The following is a 9990-nucleotide window of genomic DNA, read 5'->3' on the forward strand; positions in this document are numbered from 1 at the left end:
TGGGTGATAAGGCGTAGTCGTTGTTTGATGGATAGAAGTCTGCTCACCTCCTATAGCAACTCTGAAGTAAATTGGGCACCCTGGTCCGTTAACATCTCAGATGGTACACCTACTCGACTAAAGCCTCTGCCACACGTTCTGTCTCGATTCCGCGTAGAGCGACTGCTTCAGGATATCGACGACTGCGAGGAGATAACGGTTGCCTCTCTCAGTGACGGGTTCCAAGGGTCCTACAATGTCGCTTGAACTTTAACTTGTACATTTTAAAAATAATTTAAAATGTAATAAAGACTTAGAAAAGCTTTAATGCTTTAAACGTAAGCGAACAGTAAAAATGAAGACTACTCGGGCAATGTGCAGAAATTCATGAATTTTAACGAGCTTGAGCTCACTGAAATTATAGTTATACAATAGCAATCAAACACTGAATCCGCTAAAAGTAGATACTGTATGTTCTCCAGGCATACGTTCAGGTTCGGTAAATGCTCTCATGCTAAACTTAACCAAATTCCCTATGTAAACAATAGTGATAAGGTATCTACATCAGCAAATTGCTTGATTAAACTATCGAAACAAAATCTTCTGTCGCCAACCTTTTACCCAAAACCTTACAAACGCACTCGTAATCGGCTGGTAGCGTGTGTAGGTGCTTGTGTACTAGATCCGAAACAAGGGTCATTTGACCATGAAATTGGTCATGTCAGTATTTGTGATGGGCGGATGGTCAGTAAGTTCGATTGTCACTACATTTTAATAGTTCTATACGAGGAATACGTGGGTCACCGAGTTGCTTGATCAAATTGAATTGAAATCTGTTGTCTCTTGTTCCTTTTTCAAACATTTAAAAGCACCAGTGAGCAAATACGCAATACTTCTTGGACATGTTTACTGCGTCCAATACGAGGGTTATTTGGGCGTTAAATAATGTCTGCCTGAAGTGAAAAAACTGACCATGTCTGATAAGATACATTGTACAGGTTATTTAAAGCCTTATATATGATCGTTGGTTTGTTGATATTTGCCAGTGAATCAATGTATGTTCAAATATAAAAAGTGAAAGAACGCATTTGTTCACTTGACATTAGAGCTTTAATTTCCAAGAATGATGAAGGACGGTACAAATATATGGGTGTGACCATACTGAAGCGTTATGGTAAAAAAGACAAAAAACGGGGGAAAAAAACAAAAAATAAAAACCCAATTAAGTCCGAATCAAAAAAAGAAATATACATAGGACAAATTCATAAAAACAAAATAAAAAAATTAATCGAGTTTCTGGTTGGCAACATACTATTGGCATATCTATGGAATCTAACTGTGCACGACTGTTGGCAAACTTTTTATTTTCAAACCAGGCTGAATTATTGTTGGCTGACTTGTTTTTTTTCATACGAGGATAAAATCATCAAAGAGTACACGACAGACTATTCTCCACCAATGAAACAACACGGACAGTTTTCGGCATAGTGATCTCCTGGAGATATATTTCATTTCTTTATGCACTATGATGCTGAACGCGTTTGATGCTCTTTAAGTTTCTTGTTGGTTCCGTGTCGTATACTTTATTCTCAGTTAAGAACATGACATTACCTACTTGGATTGAAGAGTCTGTCGTGTCTTTGATTTCCAATTCTATTTGGAATGTACGATAGTCGTGATCAATAAATGTCTTGTTATCTAAACAAAATGCCGTATAGCAAGTTATTTTCGCGAGGATGATATTTTTGCGATTTTGCGGGTCATTTTTGTGATCGCGAAAACCTTATCTTTGTCCGCGATATAAAACGTTGACACTCTGTCAGCACCTCTCATTCATATCTTAACAATTTAAAACGTGTGAAACAAAGAACCATGTATATGATACATTCATATGGTTTATCATGTGTATAAACAGAATACTTACGTTATTTAAAATACATCGTTATTATATCTTACGATGTTCGTAAACTAACCGGAAACAAAAAACCTGCTATTGAGTGGAGAGAAGATCCGAAACGAATGAATGATTTCTACAATCGATTTCTGCTGGTAAGTTGGAAATATGAGATCAGTTCACAGGTGGATAAAGATTAATCAATAAAATAAGCATAGGTCAGTGTAAACAAACACGTGGAAACACGTACGTACAAAGCTCGTGATTTCCAGTTATAGCCACCTCGCGAAATTTTAATTTGTGAAAAGTTAACTTGCTTGATTTATGTGAGAATCGCCAAAAATTATACCCGCGAAAATTTCCGGCTAAATGGTACGTAATTAAACGACTTTGCAAGGTTTTTGTGACCTGTTTTATTAAACTCTTCGATAAATTCGCCGAAAAAAACAAAACAAGCCAACCAACATAGAGGCACAGTTAGTTCCCATAGGTATGCCAGTAGCCTTTTGGAAGATCCATAGATACAGACTTAGATGTTGTCAATAAGAATCTCGATCAAGATTTCGTCTTTCGTATAATTCGACTTTGATTTGAACGCATTTTTCACGAAAAATGCTGAAGTATAGTTCACAATCGTATAGTTGTACCGCCGACCACGTTTTTCCGAAAAGGGAGCACTAATGACAAGGGAGCGAAGGCGTTCTTTTAGCTGAGAATGGTGGATAAGACACGAGACACGATGTATTAGATATTCTGTGACTTCTACTACTTTTTAGTCAATCTGATGTTATCGGTTTGTAAACGTATATTCCCGTAAATATACATGTGTTAGGAAATACTTTGCTAATGAATAAATAAATATTAGTTATAATTATCATTCCGTTTTGTTTGTTGCTGTAACAGTAGTTATCAATATTTTACCGTGACGGTATCTTAATTGAACCTGTGTGACTGATAATGTGACGATTTGCACGGTTCAGCGAAACTGGTCAATAGAAAGCTTTCTAGATGATATCGTTTTATCACTGTAAAGTAAGCTTTACTGACTAAATGGAAGTACATCCCAAGTCAATTTCCAAAAGACCTAGATCTTACCTTAGATAATGGTTGTTATTGCCACTAGCCAAGAAAGTATCGGAGTCGGAATACTAGAACTGCGTCAATAATCATAAGTATTTTTCTGGTAATTATTTTCTTTACCTGACAACATATTGACACATGTCTATGTCGTTTAGGCGTAATACCTTCTACGTAACATCATGACCTTTCGTAACATCAGTAGGGAAAAGGGCAGGAATATATCGACATGTCCTCTAGACCTAATATCAGATGTAAAATCGATGAAATGAGGGTAAAGTGTGACCAAAAGAAACATTTACATGGAGAACTTGAATATTAACAAGGAAAATAAGATCCTGTGTAAGTGTCTTCTTCATTGCCAATATCTGCCTTGTCAATCCGAGCAAGTAATATCAGGTTCTAGAATCTCAAATGAGAACAGCAACCTTACACCTGGTCTTATTTTTCTCGCACTTTTCAGGAGTCTCCGTGTAAATATATCTATAAATTTGCATTGCACGTAAACAAGTTTGAACTGCTCCGTATTCCATTGCCGCTCACGTGTATGTATGTGTACCCATTCACTCACTGGGCTACTCCATGTCACCGCGTGTGCAGGTACAAGAAGTTTCTCAATTCTTAGACTAATTTATTACGGAAGAAATCTTCGAAGGTCAGTTTAGTATTCATATATATCATAAGCCCCTTATTTTAGACTCGGCTTCCAATATTATCATTGTCTGAAAGTTGTGTTTTAGTAAGGTATCATCTGCCCGACACCTATCCATCGAAAATTCCAGATGGAATAGTCCGTGTTGTTGGTTGGGTCAGTCAGGTGAGGTGTTTTTATAAGATCAGCCTACTAGCTATACATATTACGTAATGCAGTACAGATTTGGCCAGTGCTTAGTTGGTTGATTTTGAAAATTTTAATGATCGAACGTAACGTTTTGGTAATTATTTCTTTTGCTATTTTTTTTTTTACATTTAATCGACCTATTACCTGTATTTACCTGAATAGTTCTATAAATCGGTTGTCAGGTTCTATCGGTCGTTAGCCAATGACCACGAGAAATTTGCATATGTAAACACTGCCTGATAGCTCTTGGTACATGGGTGCGCGTACACATGCACACCCGTTGGTCAATGTCATATCTTTATCCGCGCGTATATTGGTATCACTACATGTGCATCATAATTAATATTACTTTTGTATTGATATCCTTATATCTCTTTGGTGAACTTAATTATTTTCCTGTATTTTTTTCTTCTCGTTGGTAATTGATTTATGGTATGATGTCACTTGCCTGACACCCTAGTTATCACTACATACAGATGGAACAATATATGTTATTGGATGAGTCGGTCAGATAAGATGTTTTTATAGCACATATGTACTGTAGCTCGTCAACACCCAATAGAGCTCATAGATGTCCAGTTGCTCGATGACTTGATTATTGTACCCTTATTCCAGCTATTTTCGCTTATGAAATTCTCAGCATAAGTTAAAATATGCCGCTTCCTAAACTTAAGTTTTTTAAATAGTATCCGTTAATCTTGTTTATCTCCATTAAGTTCGACTCAAAATTCTATTTGAAGAATATTTTTACAATGAACTACCATCATCTATTCGCTTCGGCTGTCGGTAACCAATGAACGGTGACCGCGAGTAATTTGCATATTATGTAAATACTATGACTGTTTTTCGTATGTACATATTCAGTACGCATGCATGTCTGCATGACGAGTCCATATCATTGGGTATACTGGAACTACATTTGTTCATGTTACATTGTAATTATTTACTTTTGTATATATTAATACTTTGAAAATCGTCCTGAACCTTCGTACTGATAATTGTATATAAAACATTTATTTAGGCTTATCTATTAATAATTATGCATGAATTGGAAAAGCTTACTATTTTTGGTATGATAACATCTGTCTGACACCCTATCTCTACCTACAGATGGATTAGCCTGTTCTAGTGGTTGGGTCGGCCAGACACGGTGTTTTACAAAATTAGCTTACTTCTGGTGTAAAGAACGTGTATCGTATACATATATACCTTGTTTTAAATATTTAGTTTTAGTGCATAACTGAATTACTCGGTATTTGATTGAACGCTTATTAAACACAATTATAACGAGTCAAGAAGATATTACCATCTGTTATCATATAAAGAGTTGCCCGTCCGATCTGCTTACGCTGGTAGCATGTGAAGTAATAAGCTTGATCAATCAAATACAGTATATATATATATATATATATATATATCATTAGTGTTTCAAATGATGTACCTTAACTTAAAATATTATTCTGCTGACCTCTGTCATCACCTCTTTATTAAAACTCTGTATGAACAGCTATCCTTTCTCCTATCCTTTCTCCTCAGCTATCCTGTGTGTCTGTTCTTTTATCTTTGTCTTTAATTCTTTAATGGTTTTTCCATCAAAACTGTTCTGTATTATGATAAGGAAATCTAAACGTCATTTAGTAGTAAACTATGTATTTGTATGTCCCATCCGAGCACGTAAACAATTCCAGCACCTACGAATAGGTGTGACATAAATGCCTGATTGTCTTGGTCTCTACCGTGCTCGGATTGGTCTATTTTACAATCCTCTCACATCCCGTGCCAAAGGGTATTTCAACTTAAATGATTCTCTTGCCCTTGACATATTATTCTTAACTGTATTTGTTACAATTTATGTTAATGCCCACGATATATATAATCGTGTTACGTTGGTAAAAAGTCGCGTCCCAATCGAAGTGTAGAGTGTTGGTATTTTCTCTCTTGTGATGTTATGTATCTTAGTCTTTACTGAATTATCTTTACTATTTTCTGGTGAAATTGAAACTAATCCAGGACCCGGGTCTTATCCCGACTTGTCTTCTGAATCGTCGTGTTTATATGAAAGTAGTAATGAACTCGATCATAAGAAGTTTTCTTTTGTTGATCTTCAGAGCCATACTAGTATAGATTTACGGGCATTACTCACAAATTTTAACTTATCCCAGCTAGTTAATGAACCAACTTTTTATACTGAAACAACGTCGTCCCTAATAAATATAGTCTATACGAGCAACTCGTCATTGATTGGAAATTGTTACGTTGGTGAAAGCTTTCTTGACCAGCCGTTAAGGTATCATTGTCCGGTTTATGCATCATTTAATCTTGAGAAACCAAAAACGGTAAGCTTTAAAAGGAGTATTTGGTTGTTTGACTTAGGAGACTACATTTCTTATAGACAAAAACTCGACAATATTAACTGGGACGACATTATCGATATTAACGATGTCAATGAATGTGTAGAAAACTTTAACAGTGTTGTTATTAACGCCACTAAACAGTGTATTCTCAGTAAAATGATAACCGTTAGATCTAAAAACCCTCCGTGGATGTCTAATGAAATTCGGAAGCTGATTTGTAAACGTAAAAAGTTGCACCGTATAGCTAAGCGTACAGCGCTTGACACGGATTGGTCAAACTTTTAACGAATTCGAAATAAAAGTGTAAATGCAGTAAGATGGGCAAAAATCTATTATTTTGAGAAACTTTGCAAAAATCTTGACAGTAAAAAAAATCTTAGTTCTAAACAGTGGTGGAAAATAGTAAACAGTTTCATGTCAAACTCTGACAAAAAATGTTTTATTCCTCCTATATCGGAAAATAACATAGTTCTGTCTGATGATGCTGATAAGGCTAGTGTTTTTAATGTTTTTTTAATTCCCAGTCAATAGTAGACGACTCAAATGCACTACCCCCAATTATGAAGAATCATAATTTTGAAATTTCTAATATTATTATTTCCTTGCAGGATATTATATATGTTATATCAGTCCTTGATTCTTCTAGAGCTATTGGCCCTGACCTGATTAATCCACGTTTACTTAAAGAGGCAGTTAGAATCATCAGTGTTCCTCTTGAAAAATCTTTAATCTTTCTATTTCTCTTGGTTAGTTCCCACAGTTATGGAAACAGGCAAACGATACGCCTGACCATAAAAAGGAGACCGTTCGCAACTTAGTAACTATCGTCCTATTTCACTTTTATCCATCGTTGGAAAGGTGATGGAAAGATGTGTTTTTAAATATATTTACAATTTCGTTGTTGATCATTCTCTGTTAACTCCATGTCAGTCTGGTTTCTGGTCAGGTGATTCCACTGTCAACCAGTTATTATCTATAACTAATGATATTTATTCCGCACTTGATAGAGGGAAAAAAATACGGATGGTCTTTTGTGACATAAGCAAGGCCTTCGATAGAGTTTGGCACCGGGGTCTATTACGTAAGCTGTTTAACTTTGGAATTAACGGTCAATTGCTTATATGGCTCGAAAATTACTTATTAAATCGCAAACAGCGAGTGGTTAAAAATGGTAGATCTTCAGAATGGACAGAAGTTAAAGCTGGTGTTCCCCAGGGCTCGATTCTAGGTCCGCTTCTCTTTCTAATTTTTATTAATGATATAGTTGACAATATTAATGTAATTATTAAACTATTTGCCGATGATACGTCTTTATATCTCGTTGTTGATGTGCCAGATGTCTGTGCAAATATTCTTAATGAAAATCTTGCCAAAATTCAGGATTGGTCTGATTTATGGCTTGTTAAATTTAACTCATCAAAAACAGAAACAATGATAATAAGTAAGAAAAAAATTAACCCCACCATCCCCCTTTGTTAATGAACAATTTTCCTCTTCAGCAGGTTAACTCCCATAGACATCTTGGCGTTGAACTATCTGAAAATGGCGGGTTGGGCAGATCATGTTGATAATATAATCAAAAAGGCTAGTACAAAAATAGGACTTATGAGAAAACTAAAATTTGAAGTGAATAGAAAGTCTTTGCAGACTATGTACTTTTCTTTCATAAGGCCAGTTCTAGAATACGCCAGTATCGTCTGGGATAATATAACGACAAACCAGTCAAATTTGATAGAAAGTATTCAACTAGAAGCGGCTAGAATCGTAACTGGGGGAACTGAGGTCTGTCCCAAGCCTGACAAACCGTCACCCCGAGTTGCAACCCAGGAAACACAGGAGCCCGTGTAGAAGAATTCTTCTCGACGACGCACGCCTGTCACTGCGCTGAGCAGGTTTAGGAGGTACCACAGAACTCAGTAATGTGGTGGCCTCCGGGACCGATGACGCAGAAGGAGGTGGGTAATCCTTCTCGCCAATGATGAAGGCAACATCAGTGCGCAATGCACGCATGCCCGAAACGAGGTGGGAAGCCACAGCTACCACCTCATCCTCAGCCTCATCTGACGACTGGGGCTCACCATCAGAAGGAGCACCATCTGAAGATGAGATTTCTGATAGGAGGTCATCAACCTCAGAGCACCCAGGTAACAGATCAAAAACGTAACACTCTGCCGTGCCCGATCCCTCATAATCCATTGGCTCCGAGGTATCCGCATCCTGGGGAAGGGATACCTTCGGTGCCGAAGAGGTAGCCATCGGAGCCACCTCCAGCCTGGGCTGAGTGGACTCCGGTTGGGAACGCTTAGTAGGGCGTTTACCCACTTTGGCCTTAGGGCATGCAGCGAATCTGGACGCCCCAAGCCCTTTGAAGGAGCAGAGGGGACCGCCCGAGAAACGGAAGCACTACCAGCCCGGTGTCGCTTAGTGCCGGCGGAATGGGCCTCCGAACGGGAGGATTGTTGGGAAGAAGGGGGCGACAACAAACCACCGTATCTCTGCTGGTTTTAGGAAAGCAAACCCGAAGGGTTCCAGTGAGGGAACGGAAAGGGACCAAATGCAAACCCTTGAGGGTAGGAAGATGGACCTTATGGTAGGAAGTAATCCCAGGGTTGACCACACTGGCCTGCCTTAGCCTGGGGCTGGAAACCCTGACCAATGGCCGAAGGAAAACCGCCACTTCCACCGGAAGCTGACCCAGGCATGTACGGGTTGGAACCGTCACTGCTGGGATATGGAGTCCCCAAACCACTGGTATAGTTGTCCCGGAAACCCATGTGATCAGCCAATCCAAAACCCGGCGTAGAACCCGGGTTCCCGGACACCGATAAACCCGTACCAGTCACAGAGTGACCGGAACCGGGCGACGAAAGACCGGTTGGGCAGGAAGACTGTGGTCCCATCCGCCAGACTCGCTAACCAGAGGCCCCACATGTAAACCCAAAGGATTACAGGGTGGTGCATCAACGCCTGGAGGCGGGGCAAACCCAGGAACCGGACATGGACCCTCCCCAGACCCAGAAACTGTCGGTACACCGGAGGCATCAAACGAGTTAGTTACCAATGATTGGGACACACCCCTAACCGAAGGCAAACTCTGAAAAGGCTTACGAGGGGGCTGCTCCTCCAAAGAACCAGACCGAGGCTGGGAGGGAGGAGCCACCGTGGGCAACATCCTTAGACAACCCAGAGGTAGACTTGCGCTTGCCCTTACCCCGGAAAATTTACTCTTCGGGCCAGTGTAAGGATGTTTAACGGTAGCCGCCGCACTGCCAGAGGGAGAACCAAGTAAACAGGAGTCACAGGTTGTCTCCTCTGAGCAGGTGCGGCATTGGGGACACGCGGAACGGGGGTCGGATTCACTATAAAAGTGACCGCACACATTCACGATACCGCGGCGAAGACCGGTACTGGTCATGACGCTCGGCTACACAGAACTAAAGCAACAGCAAAAGAAATAAAAATTCGAAAGCTTATATCAATTGCTGTAAAGCAACACCAGTGTAAGAAAAAACATGAATCAACTGAATATAAATTAACAGAAAAAACACGTAATTAAAAGCAACCAAAATCGAAAAAATACGAAAATTCACCGTCGCGTGTCTGAACACGAGCGGAGAAAAACGAAGGCCGAAATAAACAGGCCAACGTAGCAAACAAATGGGAAAAGAAACAAAACGGTAAAACCCGCTTTGAAATAAACAAAAATTCCAAACAGAATGGGGAATACCGCCCTGTAAACGTTGAGAATCGGCACACAGGTGTAACACGTCTGCTCAGCCCAACACCTTGGATAAAGAAGGACGTGTTTCAGGTCGTGAGTAGGTATTACGGGCAGGTAGAGGGGC

This window comes from Ylistrum balloti, unplaced genomic scaffold (genome assembly GCF_031769215.1).
Source record: "Ylistrum balloti isolate Yb309-2 unplaced genomic scaffold, AGI_CSIRO_Ybal_v1 Utg370078, whole genome shotgun sequence".
In the NCBI taxonomy this organism is placed as follows: domain Eukaryota; kingdom Metazoa; phylum Mollusca; class Bivalvia; order Pectinida; family Pectinidae; genus Ylistrum; species Ylistrum balloti.